The sequence below is a fragment of the Ammodytes marinus genome, assembly GCF_949987685.1.
Source record: "Ammodytes marinus genome assembly, chromosome: 6".
Classification (NCBI taxonomy): domain Eukaryota; kingdom Metazoa; phylum Chordata; class Actinopteri; order Uranoscopiformes; family Ammodytidae; genus Ammodytes; species Ammodytes marinus.
The window spans coordinates 27,378,230-27,398,775 of record NC_137235.1 but is presented as its reverse complement, the minus strand read 5'-3'; the positions used below and the strand labels follow the sequence as shown (position 1 = coordinate 27,398,775).

General features: G+C 39.7%; 1 protein-coding gene across 4 annotated transcripts in view; it reads right to left on the bottom strand.

The window, feature by feature from the left end:
• Positions 1-20,546, bottom strand: part of rptor (regulatory associated protein of MTOR, complex 1) — a 158,804-nt gene that overhangs the window by 113,345 nt on the left and 24,913 nt on the right. The gene's annotated exons all lie outside the window — the stretch shown is intronic.

Here is a 20,546-nt window from a genome sequence, read left to right as displayed (position 1 = left end):
GAAAATTCAAGGAAACAGCAAACAATGGAGGAGAGAGTTACTAAATGCTCTCAACAGAAAGGCCTGCAGCACCGCATAGATTTTTTATTTTCAACCTTTCTTTATACAGGTAAATCCCATTGAGACCGCAGACTCTTTTTCAAGGGAGACCTGTTCCTATTCTTACGTTACCATTCACACACCGATAGCAGGCTAACTATCGACATTCACACGAGGCAAGGTGGGTGAAGTGTCTTGCCCAAGGATACAAAAACCATGACACAAGTGGCAGGGCGGGAATCGAATCGCCCTGCCACTGGCCGTGATCATTGGCCACTGGCCGTGATCATTGGCCGACCCGCTCTTCCACCTGAACCACAGTCACCCATTTAAAGCTGAAGAAAAATGAGGAACAGGCGGTGCGACAAAATGCAAAATCTTTCCTCTTGCAAAAATCTAAGTAATTTATTCCAGTTACACCCCTCAAACGCCACATTAAACTCAACGCAGCTTTACTGAATATTTGGTATTTCTGTGTACTCAGTTTCTTCACTTGTCATCAGGAAAAGTATTTGAAGAAAAATTAGAAAAAAACAAAATAAATAAATGACCTTTTCACCCATTTATGCTCCTCCCTGTAAAACCGTGTCATTTTAAGAAACAATATATTCAATAAAATGTGGACCCAATTCAAAATCACAGTTTTAAACATGTTCTTACATTCAAAAGAACATATTTACGATCAAAAATGAAAAATGTAATGTGAGGGGAAGATGTCTTTTTTTGCATTCCGTTTTGAGCAGCCCAGATATAATGATCTACATCAGTTATGAAGTGACTGAGGAGCTGGCAGAGCGGATAGACATTTTCTTTGCAATGATCCAATGTTATACCAAATCATACATAGATGTTTTGCTTTAAATGGTGTCAAGTTTTTTAAAAGCCTTTCTGGGGTTTTGAACACATTGAATGATCTGAGCTGAAGAACTCTAGGCCTCTTAACACAGGGCTGTTAGCTTTTTGGGATTTGTGTACCAGTTGTACAACTTACTCTATTTAACAAATTCAGACAAAGATGTGCTTTTTGAGAGCAAATTGATTCACAGTGAAATATTCTAAATAAACTTAAAAAAAGAGAAGAGAGAAACCTGAGCTGAGGTGGTGCCACTGTTGCTTTAACGCTGTCAACTCGGTGATTTTATAAGAGTGAAGTCAGCGCGATAGCCTTGCCTGTTCAAGTGTGTATCTGCGGTATGAAAAAGCTCCCCGAGTAACCCTAGGAGACAAAGGGCACGGCATTGGTGAGGCCCCTTCAGTTAATTAGTGTGTGTATGTGTGTGTGTGGGTGTGTTTGTGTGTGTGAATGGAAGGGACACAGAGGTGTCAATTAGCTATGCAACACAGAAGCACTCGTTAAGACCAATCTGAGTCATCACACTAACTAATGCCCGTCTGTTACATAAATGACATGACTTTGACCCAACAGCCTGCCTCCTGTCCAATTGTTTTGAATCACAGGAGAAGCCATATTCTGACCACAGATTCTGCGCAAAACTTCCAACCACTCAAACTGACGAAAAACAACAGGACAAAGACACGGCCTCCGATCAGTGTTAGGGGGTGACAGAACAGTTTACCTATCAAATCAAAATGGGATTGTAGGAGAAAACAGCTTGATACCAATTTTAGAAGGACACCTAGAACAAACACATCCCTCTTTATTCATCTCACATTCAGACAGAAGCATGGTTCTATTTGAAACAAGCTTATATAAAGAAAAAACTCCTTTTTATATAATATTGTATGACTTTCTCGGTTTTTTCGAAGCTGATAATGCTGTCTTATACAAAATCTAAATGTCATAAATTATTACAACACATTTTTACATTCAGCCAAATTAACAATCAATTTTGCTTTACATTCAACATACTGTAAATCTGCTGTGCCTGCCTCTACTCGACAGTCAAACAATACTCTTTGGGGTTCAAATGCTACTGCTGTGAGATTATTATCCAAATGATTAATAAACTTAATTATTAATCGCGATTGGTAGTCCGGATTTGGGAAATTAAATAAGCACTTGCTCATTGCTCGTCAATTCACACCTCCTACCGAGGCCAAACTGAAAGGACCTCGATCAGCGACGCCACAATATAAGCTTCCTCTATCTGGATGAGTTGGAATTTGCAGTGTGATAGCAGGACTCTTGGGCTGATTCAATTTGGTTTAATCATATAAGAGCCGCACATCGCCATGATATCAAGTAGTATCTGAATGGCATAATGGTGTTAGCGAGGGGCCTGTTGAGATGGAAGTATGGCGCTTGAAATCAGAGCTTGTATGGGGGATGCGGGGGGGGGGGGGGGGGGGGGTTACAGTCCTGAGGTAGATAAGAAACGAGATAAGTGTTTACACTCACTTACCTGATTTGAACTGTTACTTCAGATAAATCCCAAATGTTTTTTGATGCTTTAGCAGAGCTGTTCATTAACATTCAGAACAGTTTGGTATATTACATTCAAGTGGCATAGAGAGATTAAGACAGATGAGGGAGACACCTAGGAGAGTCTAAATGCAACAATCACAATTTTCTTTGAGAAGGCAGCGTGTGCATGTGTGTGCGTGTGCGTGCGTGTGTAAAAAAATTGACTCATCTCCTAACATAAGCCCCTTAACCTGAAGGAGTAGCTCCAGCGTCCTGTGGCGACAACCTCTCCATACAAATAACAGCTGTCTGCCTATTGCTTCTTTACCTCACATCACCTCTATAAAAAAAAATACCTCCACTACATACGTCAAGACCAGGGGAAACAAACACTTTTTTAAAAAGGTGTGTTCTGTGCTCGATCTCTCGCCATTCATCAATATGTCACTTCCAGAGAACAGGCGACCTTTCCAGACTACCGTAAGCAGTCAGGATGCAATTAAAACTTGACTGTTGCGCTGTAAGGTGCAGCAGATGCCATTTAGGCTGTCACACACACATCAGCGTACATTTTAAACAACAAAAAAGCCAATGTGTGTGTGTGTGGTGGTGGCAAACAATTTGAATTTGGTTACCTTCGACAAATACATAACACATTTTTATTGAACAATGCATCATAATGTAACTCAATACAACACACTTTCATCGCTGAGATGAAATCATGATTCTCGTTATCTATGATTCTGAATAGGTTAAATTACAAAAATAATTTAGTATTTTTTAATAAAAAGCTTTTCTCTGTATTTTCCTGTTAGGTCAGACAGTGACCTTCATTAAAACTAGTTAGCTGAACTGCCACTTATGTCTCATTTTGCAGTTCACTGGTGAAACAGCATGCAAATAGATCCCCACTTTCCATTTATTCTACTGAGAATCGAATCGTGAAGCAAGGAATCCTGAGATTGCCAAAGGTTCCCGCTCCACCTAATATTGAGGGTCTCATTTTAAAAGCCAAGAGTCAATATTAAACAGTTTGTGGGGAGAATAAACATCACCCTGTAGCACCATCTTACACTCCTAGGTGTATTTACTTAAGGCCCGGACACACCGGCCCGATAATCGCCGTCATAGAGTCTGGAGGGGGCGGGGACACGAATCCGTTTGGTGTGTGCCGTGAAATCGGTCGTCGTAGATGTCGTCAGGCTTCTTTTGAGCCGATTGAACATGTTCAATCGGCGGCGGGGAGTCTTTCAGTTGGAGCAATTTGATTTGTGGAGGGCTAGCGAATCAGTGAAGCCCGGAAGTGAGGCGGGTAGCACAAACAGCTAACAACAGTTAGCCATTGTTTTAATGTGTTTGTTTGTTTCGTTCAGCGAGTACTCACATGCATCAACCCTTGTTGACTGCTCGACACTCTCTGCTAAAAATCGTGCTCTTTATGGTCCATAAATATAAATTTCTATCTATATTTATGGTCTAGAGAGCCGTCCCATCATTTCCGGCTTCCGTATTTTTTCGGGCCACAATACAGATTAGCGCCGCCTGCTGTTATGGAGACATAACGTCCCGCGCAAGCGCAGAGCGTACGGAAAGTCAGCAGTCGGCTTGGTGTGTTCTTTGCACTTTTTTGGCCGCGACGGGAAGACTGGAGCGGCCTGAATCGGCAGTCTCCATTTTCGGGTAGTCGGACTGGTGTGTCCTGGCCTTTAGATGTTGGTCACAGATGGTGACTCAGTGTAACTAGACTACAGGGTGAAAGTACGCAAGACCTCTTTTTTTATACGTCAGAGATATTTACGCACATTTAATCAACGCCTTGGGTTTGCTTCTCTTTGTCAAGGCACACGTAGGGTTCACAAAGTCCAACAAATGAAGAAATAGTTTTATACATGATAAGGACTGGCAGGCAACTCGATCTATGGACGGTTTATGTCACTGATCTTTAAAGATTATCTCTAGCTTTACCCAAAGTGGCAAAAATCTAAACTATAATAAATTACTTCTCGTAGTCGGCAGAAAATCATTCCGAGTTTCACTGGACATTTTTATCTTCTTTGGTGGTGATGAGGAGCTCAGGCAGAAATGAGCATTATTCAAATCAGTAGTTCATCCATCATAAATAACTATGGAAATGTGAGAATTAGAGTGAAGGAGAAAATACATCCTTCCCCATAGCATGTAAGAGGAAATGGTTGTAATGAGTACATTGTTTAGTTTCACATATGTGCTAGACAATACATCAATGGCAAATGTATTGCAGTCATTTGTCTCTTTGTTCGTCCATTGCTGGTTCTATAAAGCCGTTATAGGCTAGTAGTGTTATTGACCTATTTCAACGAAGTGGACTTTGCCAACCTTCAAACCTCAATGCATCGTGTCAAATGTTACACCTACACTGAACCTGCTACATGTACAAGTAAGAACCGATTACCTGACCTGAAATCCTCACACCATAGAGCAATCATTCATTGATCGTCAAAAGGATACTGTCGCAACATGTATGTCCATAACATACTGTGCTCAATCTCACAAGCTTCAATAGAGTCAACAGTCACACTCCTTATGTTGCTGATAGTACAAGACGTCACAGCAAAGACAAGGTCAAAAACACACACATGATTATTTCCAGAGACTGAGCTGAGAGACGACCACCCGAATAATGTCTCCTTCAGACTGACTGGGATCAGCATGTTATCCAGGTCTCTCTTACAGACACGCACAGAGTCAAAAACATGTCATCAATGATATTATGATAACATTGTTCAGTAAGTCTAATCTAGGTGAAAACAACCGTTGATGAGAATGACTTCTGGACAGACAGAGATGACTCCCAGTAAAACATTTCCTGCTTGTATTTAAGACACACAGTAGGCTTTTTGCATATCAGACCCGATAACGATATTGGATCGGATCGATCCCATCCCTATATCCCATCTGGCCATGGCCTTCAGAAGAGCTGAACAGCTATGGAGAGGGATCTACAACCAATGGTTGAGAAAATGGATAGAAACTCTGGAAGAATGGATATTTACAGTCTCACTTTTGACCACGTAAACTGTTGTTTGATTGAATCTCCTGTTTATTGTATTAATGTTATTTTCATATTCTTATAGCAATTCTACCACTTATCAATGACATTAATATCAAAATATAGATAGATAAATAAATAGATTGAGGCATAGTCCAGGCATTATATAACCTGACCTCTCAAAAATTGCAACAGAAACCATTCCAACTGTTTTTGACTCATGAATATGTAATAAATAACATACTAAAAGTCTTAAGGAATCTAAGTGGTGGAAAGTTATTTTCTAAGGGGTTTCTTAACCATACCTTTATGTACATTTTTGGCTTCCTAAAGTACTGTTTTATGGTAGAGGGGATATGTGCAAAATTGTTAACCTTTTCAGAAAAGCTTGAAACTTGGTACACTTATACAGTTTGGGGCTCTGAACATTTTCAGATATTAAGCCATTGCAAAATCGAATCATGGTTGCCATGGCGACCATTTTACTTTCCGCTATAGCCTAATTATGCATTTTTCATCATAACTCCTGAACCAAACATAATAACACATAACTAGTGATGTCTAACCCTATGTTTTCATGGTCAGGGAATACTATGATACCACATACAACTTCAGAGACAGTTAAGGTTGGGCGCCCTTAGCTCAGTTGGTAGGGCGTCACACAAAGGGTTTATAGGATGGATTATGTTTGAAACAGTTACACTCCGCTGTGCTCAATCTGAAACATTTTGAACATTTCTGCTTTTCTACTGCTTTTTAAATGGCCTTAAGCGGAGCCGCAGCTCTGTGTAAACACCCAACTTTGAATAGATATTGAATAGTTTGCAATGTGGCGAGGCTATGACAGCTGTTTGTGTTGCTTTAGCTATCGGCACTAGCAACGCACGTGGACATGTTTTTTTCTTTCTCATTTCCTGTAAGCGTTGGATCTCATGACGTTTTTCAAGTTAATTCAAAGAGTTCTTCATACTTGAGGATTGGTATCTGGGCTGGGCCCCTGAAGACCTCCAGTCAATTATATTTATTTTGAATACCCACTCACACAATTGTTTAACAGATCAGCAGATCTCTACAAAATAATCAGTTCACACAGAGACATTGTTCTTCTTTAGTATCCACTAAAGCAATCTAAAAGTTTTTTCACAATTTGGACGTTTTTCTATGCTACTAGTTTCTGGTATAAGATACATTTACACTAATTGACTGCACCAAATATTGCACTCTTTTGTATTTCTGCACATGACAATAAATCTTTTGAAATATTTTGGTGGTATTGTTGAAATAAATAACGCTTAAAAATTAACATCAACAACAAATTCTTCACACAAAAAAGAAAAAAAAGGCGGTTCTCTAAATGAATAACCAAACCAACCTACCCTTCAAAACTATAAAGTTGGCCTATATTTGGTTGCAACATTTAGGCTTAGTTCATTCGGCTTTCATCACTGCAAAATTACTGAAAACATTACTGAAATCATTACAAAAAAGTTCTTAATCTTTGAACACAAATCTGTTCCTTCAGTTATTTCCAACTTATTTGTGCCTTGTATCTTTCTTTGCGTTAAGAACTTTTTAAGGTCTATTTTAATTTTTAGAAACAATACAGAAAGCAGGATCTTGGTGGTTACAATGATTAAAACAGGATGATGCTGCTCGTCAGCTTCATTGTGGTATCACTCGGCTGGTTGGTCAATTGGCCAGGTTTCTGAAAAACTGGTCAGACCTGGCTGGCCGTGTCAACCTGAAGACTTATGTCAAAGCCTTTAGAAGTTATAGTCCCCAAAGGGAAATTCTTTTTCACAAAAATGTACTTCATGGGAAGAGATAATTTAAACCTGTTTGTAGACTCAGGACAATGACAGAGTAACTAGCCTGTCCTGTTTATAAGAATGTAGAAGAACTACAAAAGGTACCCAACCTGTTTTTTCATGGGGTCCAAATACTTTTCACAACCACACCCAGACACAAGTAGCTTTTCTACTGCTTTTTAAATGGCCTTAAGCGGAGCCGCGGCTCTGTGTAAACACCCAACTTTGAATAGATATTGACATAAATATCTAAAAATCTAAAAATAAAGGTTATCTAGGTAGGTTCTTGGCCCTAGAAAGCTTTCACACTTTCTACCCCTTATGGGCGGCCCTGTCTGCACATACTGTAGATGTGAGCTGATTTTGTGTAGAGATTATGCCCTGATACTGCCATGAAAGGAAGCATTTCTGATATTGTTTCAAGGTGAAGTTCCCAATTCTCAGAAACTTGCAAAATATGTCTACCAATGGATTTTAAGGATTCAGTTTAGCATTTGAGAAGTCATCTTATTCTGAGAATCACATCAGAATGGCACGCCTTCTCTGCAGACATCGTCTATCAGCTTTGCATAGATTGCAGCAACTTAATTGACACCAGAGTTTTATAAACGATCTCCAGCAGGTATCATCTGCTGATGACATCTCTTCATCATAGTATTTTGGATCTCCTTGCAGCTAATGGGGAGTTACAACAAGTGCATCAGGCAGAATCAGGCAATTAAGGACTCTTTCAATGCAAATCCAATCCTAGCATCTTCCCTGTCATAATGTGCACACCGGCTGCATAGAAAATCTTTATCACTTCCTCTTGCCTTTGTGAGACAAACAGGATGGCAGTTTTCCATATGAGTTCCAGGTCTGCTGTCGGGTCATATGGTTCTGATCTCTCTCTCTAACTAATAAAGGCAAAAATTACCCAAAAATAACTTGACATTGTTATCTTGAAAACGTTTCATAAATTTATGGCAAGAAAATTAAATCAAATGAATATTATGACTTCATAGTTAATCATTTATTTGCACATGCATTGTACCATATCTCTTGTTAAACAAAGTTGTCGGTTGATTTGGACAGTAATGAACGATTTGTGTAGATATCAGAAAAGAATGTATGTATAAATAAAAATTAACATTGGATTCACCCTTAACTATTGACCTCAACTGTTTCTGATGTTGTGTGGTATCATAGTATTCCCTGACCATGAAAACATAGGGTTAGACATCACTAGTTATGTGGTATTATGTTTGGTTCAGGAGTTATGATGAAAAATGCATAATTAGGCTATGGCGGAAAGTAAAATGGTCTCCATGGCAACCATGATTACATTTTGCAATGGCTTAATATCTGAAAATGTTCAGAGCCCCAAACTGTATAAGTGTACCAAGTTTCAAGCTTTTCTGAAAAGGTTAACAATTTTGCACATATCCCCTCTACCATAAAACAGTACTTTAGGAAGCCAAAAATGTACATAAAGGTATGGTTAAGAAACCCCTTAGAAAATAACTTTCCACCACTTGGATTCCTTAAGACTTTTAGTATGTTATTAATTACATATGCATGAGTCAAAAACAGTTGGAATGGTTTCTGTTGCAATTTTTGAGAGGTCCACCCATATTTTCTCACAAAATGCCTGTACTAGCAAGCAAAAATACAATTTCCCTACAGAGGACAATAAAGTCTACTTGTTCCAATTTAGCTGAGATAGTAGAGCCCTTTTGATGAATAGCAATGAACAATTTGGTGAACAGGCCTGCATGGCGTTTGTCATTTCCCCCAGTGACAGCAGTGTCCTGCTGGGGCCGGCTTGTCCGAGCTGAGTCAGTTCACAGCAGGTCAGATGGAGAAGCGGGAGAGATGACACATCTACTTGCTTCTGCCAGCATGCACCTCCTGTCAAAACGATGTTAGCCATGCAGCCCTTTCTCAGTCCGAAAACTACAGCTTCAGAGGTGTGGATGATTGCACTTTTCAGCACTTCTAGTTGAAAACACCATATGGGCATTTAACAAAGTTATACAATCATTTAAAATTCACCATAAGTAAACACCTCATTAGAGAGAACAGCAGGAGTGGGAACTCTGCTTCTGCAGCTGACTAAGTGACATGGGTTATATAAATGGCAGAAGGTCCAATTGCACTAAGTGCTTGTGTACTGTATGTTGAACACGGGATGATGATACAAAAACACTTTCAAATAAAAACTGCTCCACACACAAGTGCACAAACATTTCCTATGACTTTTTGAAAACTATAATTGACGAGACACATCCTTCCTCAACTCAATCTTCTTCTTTATGAAACACGAGCTGGGAAGTCAATGAGGCTTCCTCTCTTCTAACCATAACCTCGCTTCCTGAGCCTTTCATTATTTAGCATGCTTTCACACCATGCTTTTTTTTTGTTTTTATGCTTTTATTGATAGTACAGAGAGACAGAGGTTAAATGGGGCAGAGAGGGGAGTGACATGCAGAACACGACCGCGGGCGGGAATCGAACCCGGCTCTGCTGCTGGGCCTGAGCTAAGGGCGCCCCAAAATGGTTTTCGATTGTTTACATCATTTTGTTTGGAGTGTATTGGAATTCTGCCTTTTTTAATCCAGAATTTTTATTTATTTATTCGGCAACTATGTTTATACTCATTCAATAACTTTTGGTCCCTGAAAGTAAGGGGGGGAACTGTGAATAAAAAACACTTGAATTAATAATCGGAACATTTGATGTGTTGGATAATCCAACCAAAGCATCAGTAGGTCATGGTAACGTGTGGTCCAGGAGATGCATTGAAGGAGCTTTTCTTAACCTGAGCAACTGGCTGCCTATTACAGAGCTCTTATTAACTGCTTTTTGCCCTCAATTCCAGCCACCTGCAGGGACCATTACAACAGTTGGTGATTGAAGAGGGATTGGAGCAGGCAAGAGTGCCACAAGCCCTTAGCCTGGAGACAGAGTTTAGGGACTGCTTCTGTCTCTAACTCTCGGTGATGCCGTGAAAGTACATCTATCTACCTCTAAACTACTAAAAGTTAAATCAATTTATTTGATTACTTTTTCTTGTTGCTAAAGACAATACAAGGACACTTCAAGATTTATTCTATTTTTGGATAAGAAGACCGCTCGGTATTTTTATTTTGTTTTGTTTCATGGAGTGAGAGATAGAAGACCGGTCGGACCGTTCGGTATTTATTTTGTTTATGGACTGAGAGAGAAAGAGACAATTAAGAGAACGAGTAACATCTCGTCAGGTTTATTTTTTACTGAACAACAGTTTTGTTTTTGAGACAATTTAATATTTGCTTTAACTCCCTTAAAGGTGAAATATATTTTATATGTGTATTTCAATTAATACCTTTTTGTTTTCATCCCAGTTTGAAAGTCCTAATCCTTGAGCAGCATGTATCCGATATGCATATTGAATTGACATCTTCCTCACAGTAAGCTAATGAGTTGGAGTAGGGATTCACTGGAAAGCAGTGAATGGGTAATATGTCACATTGCAAAAATGCAGCACAAAAGAGTTGTTGTTTTTATACCAGTTAAGACCAATTAGTCATATATTTGGATGACTCAAAAATCATAAGTCTTTTCGTTGCTGGACGCTCGCTCACATCCACCTCCAACCAGAAATATCAGCAGCAGATAGAGTCATGGGCTATTTATATTGATCAGGAAACAAACAAACCCCACACAGATATATTACGGTCATTTGTGCTGAAGATGAAGAATCCTGCCTGAAGCCTTTTTATAACCAAACCCCAACTCATTCTCCTCTATTTCTGGATTGCATTTTATCCTAGCTCTCTCTCCCTCTCTGTATGTCTGCCTACACCCCTCTATCTGTGTGAATGCTGTATTTGTTTATTCTATGGTTGTGTGGTCTGTTCTCTCACCATGGTTGGGAGCAGGTCTAACTTGTTCATATGGTAATGTTATTGTTGGTATCTTCTGTACACAACATCCTGATGATTACCATAGTCGATTCATTGATTAGAAACCGAAAAGCATTGAGAGCGATCAATATTCTATTTTGGATTGAAGATTATCCATCAACCTTTAAAAACGTCAACAGATGAATCAATAATTCAATAATGAAGATAATTGTTGCAGTTCAAAGTACTGTGGGAACATTTAAAGTAAGTGAGTAGAGAGCTAGATGGGAGGATTTGGCTTTATAGGGCTCATTCAATGAGGGGAATAGCACACAAACAAACAAAACACAGCCTTGGATAGCATGCAATCAATCCACTTAATATCAAAAACTGCTGGGAATTCTGTTAAGGCCACCAAGGATCTAACACAACATTACATGTGCAAGAATATTCCACGAATTCTGTTTATAGAAATATTTGAAGCACATAGCGGATGTCAGTATGTCAGGTTGGTGCTCCAGTATTGGATGCCTTTTCTCAATCCCAGGGGTCATATGGAGTGGGGTAGGGTGACCGAACCCCACACACACACACTCATTCATACGTGTACACACACAGAAATGCAGAGGGAACAACAATCAACAGAGTCTCTCTCTCTCTCTCTCTGTCCTCATTTCCAAGTCTTTATCGACCGCATTAGTTTCTTATAATAACTCAGCAGGAGCGCCAAGGGGGTTTGACGAGACAATGGCATATTTATAACGAATCAATTGATTTATATCTGCACCAGGGCTGGATGGAACATATGCAGGTGTTTTTGCCAGCAAGTGTGTGCATGTGGGTTTCCTCAGTCTCCTCATTAGAGCTCCTGCTCAGGGTGTTGTTGGCTCAGTCAGCATCCATCCTGACCTTAGGAAAAGGACCTGGGCACATGTCAACAAGTGCATGCTATTTCGTATTAATTTGCCTACATTCAGGTTCAATCTGATAACAAACAATGATCTAATGGCTTAGTTATGATACAAAGACCCGTATTATCCTAGAGATGGAAGAACGTTACGCACTGCAGTCCTATGTATCTGCTTTATGGACTGAAATAGAAAATAAATACATTAAACTGAATGATATTTCATCCCGCTATTAAAGCACAAAGTGAGCAGCCCTGCAAGAAATGATATTTTCATGTTGAGTATATGTTGAGAATGTGTTGATTATAGTTAGTAGTTTGTTTCTATTTATCTGAAAATGCCATTAAAATACTGTAGATAAATTAGACATTTTGACAGATGGTACAATTGTACCTAAAAGATTGGTAATACTGGTGTCCTGGAACAGATTAACGCTCCTTTAAATGCCAATTCATACAGCTCTACTGGAGAAATTTGGTCGGATCATAGCTACTGAGGGAGTGTGTTTTTCAATCAAGTTACCAGCCAGATGTTTGATCCAACAACTCAAACCTTTGTTGTCTCACTCTGCTTCTACATTTCAACAGTTTTTATCCTTCTATTGCTAATTATTCATGCAGTGTTTAAGTAATGTGATACAGGATAAGGCACTTATAGTAATGCCTGCAGCAAGGACATACAATAATTCCTATTTCAGTGGGGGGTTTAAATAAAACCTCTAATTGTGGTGCCCTTGTGCCTGTTTAGGGGGGGGAGAGAGTGTGTGTGTGTGTGTGTGTGTGTGTGTGTGTGTGTGTGTGTGTGTGTGTGTGTGTGTGTGTGTGTGTGTGTGTGTGTGTGTGTGTGTGTGTGTGTGTGTGTACATGAAAGAGAGACGTAAGCATGTGGATGACTGAGCCCTCGTTTCCATGATTAATGACCTAGCAGTGTGTGTACCTCCAGCCCTCTGGGCATTAAACCGCATCGAGCATTCATAGAAAAATAAATTTTTACAGTGTGTGTGTGTGTGTGTGTGTGTGTGTGTGTGTGTGTGTGTGTGTGTGTGTGTGTGTATACATGTAGCTAAAGACTAAATACACCTTCGCCCACAACACTCTCCTCCTCCCTGCAGGGCCTACAGTAAGAGCGCAGGGAAATGGACATTGGAATGGATTTTCTGCACTCCTGCCTCATGCCTGGAATTCTCAGGGAGGTATTTGTCACTAAAAATAGACTTTTTGTGTGTAGGGACTGTTAATGTAGCAATGAGTAAGAGAGCATCTTTATCCATTTAAAGTAGTAATGGTAGCACAAGCTGCTCCATTCATATTGCATTAAAGCTATTAAGACTGAGCACGAGGCTCAAGTTGGCTTTGTTTGACTGGCACTGGGTTGTCTCGCAGGCAATTTCTGAGATCGCTCAGGAAACCATGTTTGGTTTCCCATATTTACAGGGTTGCTATGGTTCACTTATTGAAAATCTGTTAAGAAATCGTAGAATTTAACACTAGAGCAAAGCTGAATTACCAATAGGGATAACAGAACATCAATAACAACAAACTAGGAATCAATGCAATCCCTCGATCTTGGAATTATCTCGTGCCCACCAATATTTAAAAAGAAAAAAAAAACACTTGAGGCCTTCATAATCCGTCTATTTGTTTGATATTCCTCAATAGTCTCAACAACATCTCTGCATTACTGAATGTCTGCTTTATTTTATATTACATGAATCGCAGCAACAAACAGGAAGAACACTCCTCCTTTTTTATTATTTAAGACCATTTTAAAGTCAACATTACTGGCTGCAGCAAAAGACGATTTTGGCAAATTATTAATTAATTTTAAATGGCAAGAGCTAGGAATTGCGATTTTTACATGAATACATTTTTTTCACCACCCCTACAAAGCAGTAAATAAAGGAAAGTTGAGAAAGATAGGCGGCAACGCACAAGGTGAAGAGGAACATTAAGGGGTGGAGGGAGTGACTGGAAGAGTGAATAATCATCATCATCCTCTGCTTCCAACATCCTGAAGGAGAAAGCTGATATGATGCATTCACTGGTGGGAGAGCAGAGTAGGAGGGAGATGGAGAGGAGGCAGGGCTGTATTAGATAACAAAGAGCTCATTAGACGGCATTGTCCAGTTACTGTGTTACTAACTCTCAAAACGTGCAAATGAAAAACATTCAAGGTATAAAGACAGCTACTGTAAATACTTAAAGTAGAGGGAAGCGGTCTGATCATTTCAGCTAACTTCCGGTCAGTGACTGCAGTAAGTAGTCCCCTCCCTCGTCCCTACGTCACCACATTAACGCGTAGCTGTCTGCACCAGATAGCACTGCCAAAGAGAGCAGCGATTCATCTAAAATTACTTCAGATCTAGGGTTACCATGCCCTGCCGAACCGTGCTGTGTTGAAACCGAACTGTGCTGCTCATTGGAAAACGAGGCATCAGTGATGCTGGAGTTGCATATTCAAAAAATGTCACTCCTGAACCCGGTTTCAAAAGATTTTGAAGCCCTTGTTCGATAAACAAATGGTCAGATCGTAAAAATACTTTGGCTTAATATGTCAAAAACGTTACCATGTAAAAGGCGCCTCAGTTGATAATGGGGGGGCATCTACATAGAATTACCATCAGTATTTGTTATTTTAGTCTCGTTACCCATTAGGGGAAAGTGAGAAAAGGTCAGAGCATCCACATAGGGTCACCAAGGTGCATCTCCTGCAGCTATGACAAATGATGTGACTCACCCGGATCCATTATGTGCAGCGACACCATGAATTCCTGCTAGCTCAGGACACACTATTGTGTACCTGACCCTGACCTTTGACCTCTCTGTGAAATTGGTAGTGGGCCAAAATAGCAACTCCCCATGTCTATCAATACAGTATCACATGGCAAACAACAAGGGCACTCGGATATGAGAGAGACAATCCTGAAAGCCACGTTCTGTGACCCTATATCTAAATTGTCTCCACTGGGACAAAAGCTTTTTATCTTGTGCTGCTCTGAGCAAGATATTTTGCGGAAGACAGCTGCTGCTGCTTTTGTTCAGAGCAACTTATACTGAAACACATTGTGTGAATAAGCGACGATTATCATTTGACCTCAACATTGTCCTGTAAGAGATTAATGCTCTGAATAAAAAGTACAAGGTAAAAGAAGATCTGTAGAAGGAGAGGTATATATAGTTTTAATATAAAGGACTATTTTCTGTTGCTTTGAAGTGAGAAGGTCATCCCACTGGCTGGGGGAGAACAACAAGAGGAAACTGAGACCTTGGTGTCACAAATCAGCCTAATTAGAATGTTCACACAGTCGCTAAATGCTTAAGATCAATTAACTAACATGTGGCCAGTGTGTTCCTAATGGTTGGACACCTTAATATACAGTTAAGCTCCTCCAGTTCATACCTAGAGCCGCTATCTATCTTCATTATGCTGGCTGTGCTCCTGAATTGGCTGTGATGAATGGCTTCCTCTGTACTCTTTTCCTCTGTTTTCTGTGCCTACCTCCTCATTTTCTTCCCTGCTCTTTCATATTATTGAACACAATCCCACTGTCTATGACTGTCAACCTGAGGTGCTTTTAATAAAAATGTTGACAACCCTTCTGACGGCTCTTGTAAGGGCTCTTCTGATCACTTTGCTGACAGTTGGAGTCAAAGGGAATCAGTGTAGTATGCTAGGAAAATAACCCTATTCTGAGGTTTATATTGAAAAAGGTTCATGCTGTCTGAAATGCTTGAGGTTTATCACATGTACTGGCTCAAAGGCCAACCCCCCCACAATAAGATTTTTCATCTGAGGCTTCATCCAATTAAACCTCGACACCAGAACAGTAGGCACTCTGGAAACAGAGTTAGGTGACACATTACAAGGTGTAGTTTGTTTTTGGGTAGAATTGCAATTTCAAAGATCATACATCTTTTGAATTGAGGTCTGATCTAAGGTGTGATGAGAAACTGAAGTTGTATCTTTTTGATTCTTCCTTCTGTGGGTTTTTTTGTATTAAGAAGGCATACACATGAGCCTGACAGACACTGCAAATGGAATTTGCCAGAGTGAACATGCTCACTTTGCCTAGTCAAATTGCCTAGTCCTGCCACTGTGTCCCCATCCGTATGTGCCTGTTTAGTGATACTGCTGCTGCCATTGACCAGCTACGCCTTGCTCCTGTCAGCAAGGAAAATCCAATCACAGAAAATTGTTACGCTAGTGGTGGAAAAAAAAAACAAGATGACAGTGTTTGAAAAAATAAATAAAGAAGAAAACCCGAATCTGCAACTATAATCAATTGACTTACAAAACATGGGTCAATTTTGATGAATTCCGCGACTGAGACGCATTGTTTTGTTCTCAACTTTGCAAATAATGAGTTTTCGACTTCAATACTGCTCCGATTCCCTCCTTTGACTGCATTCATCTCCATACAAAAGGCAAACAATGCTCATTGGTATTGTAGAATTTGAATTGGTCCGCAATGCTAAAATAATGGGCACAACATGATTTCTCAGATATAAAGTTGAAGTAATTGAAACCGGTGGCCATTATATGAACACCTTGGATTGGTATATAGCCAGGAGAGTATACTGTTTCAATATGAAAGAACAAAACGCATTGGAATGGGAATACAGAATGAAGAAAAAATACAGACAAAGCCCAGTTTCCTTTGACCTAGTACCTCTAGAAATGAATAATTTCTCTGCAGCAATGTTTGTGTGTAAGAGCTGGCAGCTTCAGATTGAATTTAAGTAATAATCAACAATGTGAGAAGGGCAAGGGTAAGACATTTTTGATTTTGAATAAACTATCATTTGGTGCATTGTTTGCAGCTTGATATGAGCCCTATACATTGCTTTTATCAGGGGCACACAGGAGGTTAGCGTTTCCTGTTGATCAGAATATGTTCTTAAAGGTTTGGGTACAGAGATGAGGTGTGTTTATCCCCCTGGTTTTGGTTTGTGACAGATAGCTGAAATGTCGGAAAAAAGCTCAGAGTCATCTTTGTTTTTCTTTCTATACTGAACTATCTTTGCCCCCTGTTATCCCTTTCACACCAATAGGAACCAAGAGTCAGCTCCAGGCACCAGGAATGGCACCAGGTATTCAAGGATCCAACCATACTGCAACATCTACAGGAGCGTAGGTACGAGTTCACAACCCACTTAAAATGGCTATGTTATTTACAGATATGAAAATGAACATCACAATATATTGCTGTATATATATATTTTTTTAGCACAGCCCTAGTGATGCCTGAGCTTTATGTACTATTTTACAAATAGTTCTTAAAGCCCAGTTCTACAGAGAGGGGAAAAGATGTAACAGTAACAGAAATTGGGTTAAGATGCGGAATACAATCTGCTGAGGAGATAAGGGGAAAAGAGGGAATAGGTGAGGAGAGGAACGATGGAAGAACCAAGGGGATGAAAGTTTTAGAGTGGACATGAAAGAACAGCACAGTGAGAGAGAATAGAGGAGGAGGAGTGAAGTAGTGGATTGTAGAAAAGCTATGTATAATGATCAATTGTCCACAGCTTGTGGCAGTCTGAAAACCCCTCTAATCCTGAAAGGCTCTCCCTTCCCTTTAATGATGCTGAGGGAAAAGATAGAAGAAGGAAACCCTTTTAAAGTCTGCATGGCTGGGTTTCATGGTTTTTGGAGGATTTGCCTTATGTTAGGACAACTTGTAACACACAGTTCACAGACTACGTGTTTGATCTCTATAGCAGCGTGCTGTGTCTTTACATGGATACAACTTTTGTCAGTATTTTCACTACTGTAGTAATTTCCACTGTATTACGTCTGCTTTGGGTTGGGTTCATTTAAATCATTTTCAGCACGGTGATACTGAATCAAAATGTCAAAGGTATTCTCAGAGGTGTGGGATGCGACAGTTAACTTACAACACTGCAATCAACCACTTAATAAGGTAAAGGGTGTGTTAAGCTGAGCACTCACAGGTGGTGTGCTTCAATTAATAAGAGAAAATCTGATTCCAGATACATTTTGTCATACCTACTGTATGTATGATGCCTGTTTTGGTGTTGCCTTTTCAAATTGCTTATATATCAGTCCATACCGGTTCTTAAAAGTTCAGCTTAAAAATGCTCCAGGTAACAGGTTGTTAAAGATCTCCTATTATTCTACTTTTCTGGTCTTAATTTCTTATTAATGACTCCTATAGAGCAACCTGACACGAATCACAGCACAAAAAACAATGTAGATTTTCGTGAAACTCTCCCTCTCATCTGGGCGCTCTCAGCACTCTCTGTCAACACTGGGCTTCGTCCTTCTCCACCCCCTCGCCCCCCTCCTGCAAACCCCACTCCGTTGTGATTGGTTACCTTCAGGAAGACTTTCAGCGGCGCACGGGCAGATTTGAACAACGTTTATAGGTCATAAAAGGTGAAAAAGCATAATAGGTGCTCTTTAAGTTCCTGAAGCCTGTAAAATACATCATCTTACAATTCAATTTCTTCTACAGTAACGGCACTCTGCCTTCATCTTTTCTTTTTACAGTACATTTTTCTGCTTACTTCAACCTCTCCTTTCTAAAGTTTCTCAAATGTTTTCAATGTATCAAGGTTGCAATGTGTTCCCAAGAGTTTGACATGGCCCTCAAAGACACATAAGTTGCCAAGATGCAGCTTGTCACGTCTAGTGTGAACACGGCATTAAGAAGTATAAACACTAAACAATCAGACCTGTCATTTAATTGAACTTTTCCCAGATGGGTTTTTGATTACTTGAAAGGTCATGAAATCTGCCCAACATCATCTACAGATCATCCTAACAAGCAGTGGCCATCTGCCATTGAAAAAGAGAGTTTTTTTTATACCAGGGTTAAGTGTGATTAAAGATTGGACAGCGAGGCAGCAATCGTGTTATAAAAAGGAGACAATTTTAAAAGGCCACCGCTGTTCAGGTCGTTGAAACAGACATCCCACACTGCCTGGAGACAGAGAAACCATGAGTGGAGAGCAGGCCATTAGAGAGAGCAGGGGGGGACAGAGGAGCCATTAGTTGAAGACTTAAAGGGGAGAGGGGGACACTAATGATCGATACAGGCCGCTGTCCTACTAATTGGTGCATAGTGAGAAGTGTGGGTCCCTAGCATTAACGAGCAATCAGAGCCAAAGAGAAGGACGGCGGAGTTGATTGACCGTGGGGGAGAGAAGTTAGAGTGAAAGATGCTGGGTAGCAGCTGACCAAGCAGCGCTGTCTCTGATATCACAATGTGCTAAGTGCATAATTGAAAAGGACTGATGCTTTAATTGAAACCACTTTAGAAAAGAAAAAAAACGTACTATTAGACAGCGCATCCTGATCATTTTAACCCCTGTCAAAAGAATACAGAGCCCTCTGCACAATAGCTGTAGCCACTGCAATTATTGTTTAAAGCAATAAAAAAAAACATATTTAAAACAAGTTTAATGTGTATTATAATTCCTTTATCATGCTTTTCTGAGCCAAAACTACTTCTTAATCATTTTCTCATATCTTAATGGAGAAGAGAAAATAACAACACAAGAAAATAGCTTGCTGACATTACATTCTGCATAGCTTTATCTATAACTGAAGCAAGGTCATTCATCCCATATTAGCAGATTCTTGGATGGCAATTCACTGATGTTGTGCGCAAGTTTCCCTTTATAAATCACAATGGACTCCAAATGTGCCACGGACGGGAGACACCAGAACTCTTAATAAAAGTATTCTAGAATCTGCTATTTGCAGTAAAACAAGTAATATTCATGTTAGGGCTGACACTAATATTAATTTTCATGATGGATTAATACCCAAATTATTTATCAAGTTATATTTTGTTCTAAAAGCCCTCAGGAAATATTTTCCATGGAGACATTTTCAAAAAGCTTTTTTCAGAAACCCAGAGCTAATCAATTCACAAAGCGGCAAATCCTCCCAACTCACTTTCTGTCAACAAATCAATTAATCAACTAATAGTTCCAACTGTTACTAGTTTTTATACGAAATGTTATGTTTTACATGCTGCTGTAACCAGGAAGTGAGTATTCCAAGATGAAAAGACTTATTTTCAGAGAAGCATTCCTTAATAGGTTGGATTTAGGAATTTAAATTAAACACACAGACAGCAAACAAAAAAAGGCTACGCAAATAGAGATGTAGATAGATAGATGATTTATTTCAATAGATTTTGTTTAAATGTTTAATGCATATAGTAAGTGGTTTGAAGTCATGCATACTGACATACAGCACATGAGGTGGCACTTCATCAGACTTTTAACAATTACATGTGAAGCTCTCCAGACCACATGTCACGTGCATTCATCTAAATGTGTAACAGATGACTCAGTTGTTAGTATGCAGAGAATGAGGAGAGGTCAAACAAGCATGTGTACTAATCAGCTCGTTGACAGGGACAAATGCTTACAGTGGCCACATGCACAGAAATATTGTCAAACTCACACATAATGGTTGGGCTACTAAACGAGACAGAGCTGTCCGCCAGACGTTCTTGAATACTAGTCAAACAGTTAAGCATGCTGCATTATAAGAAGG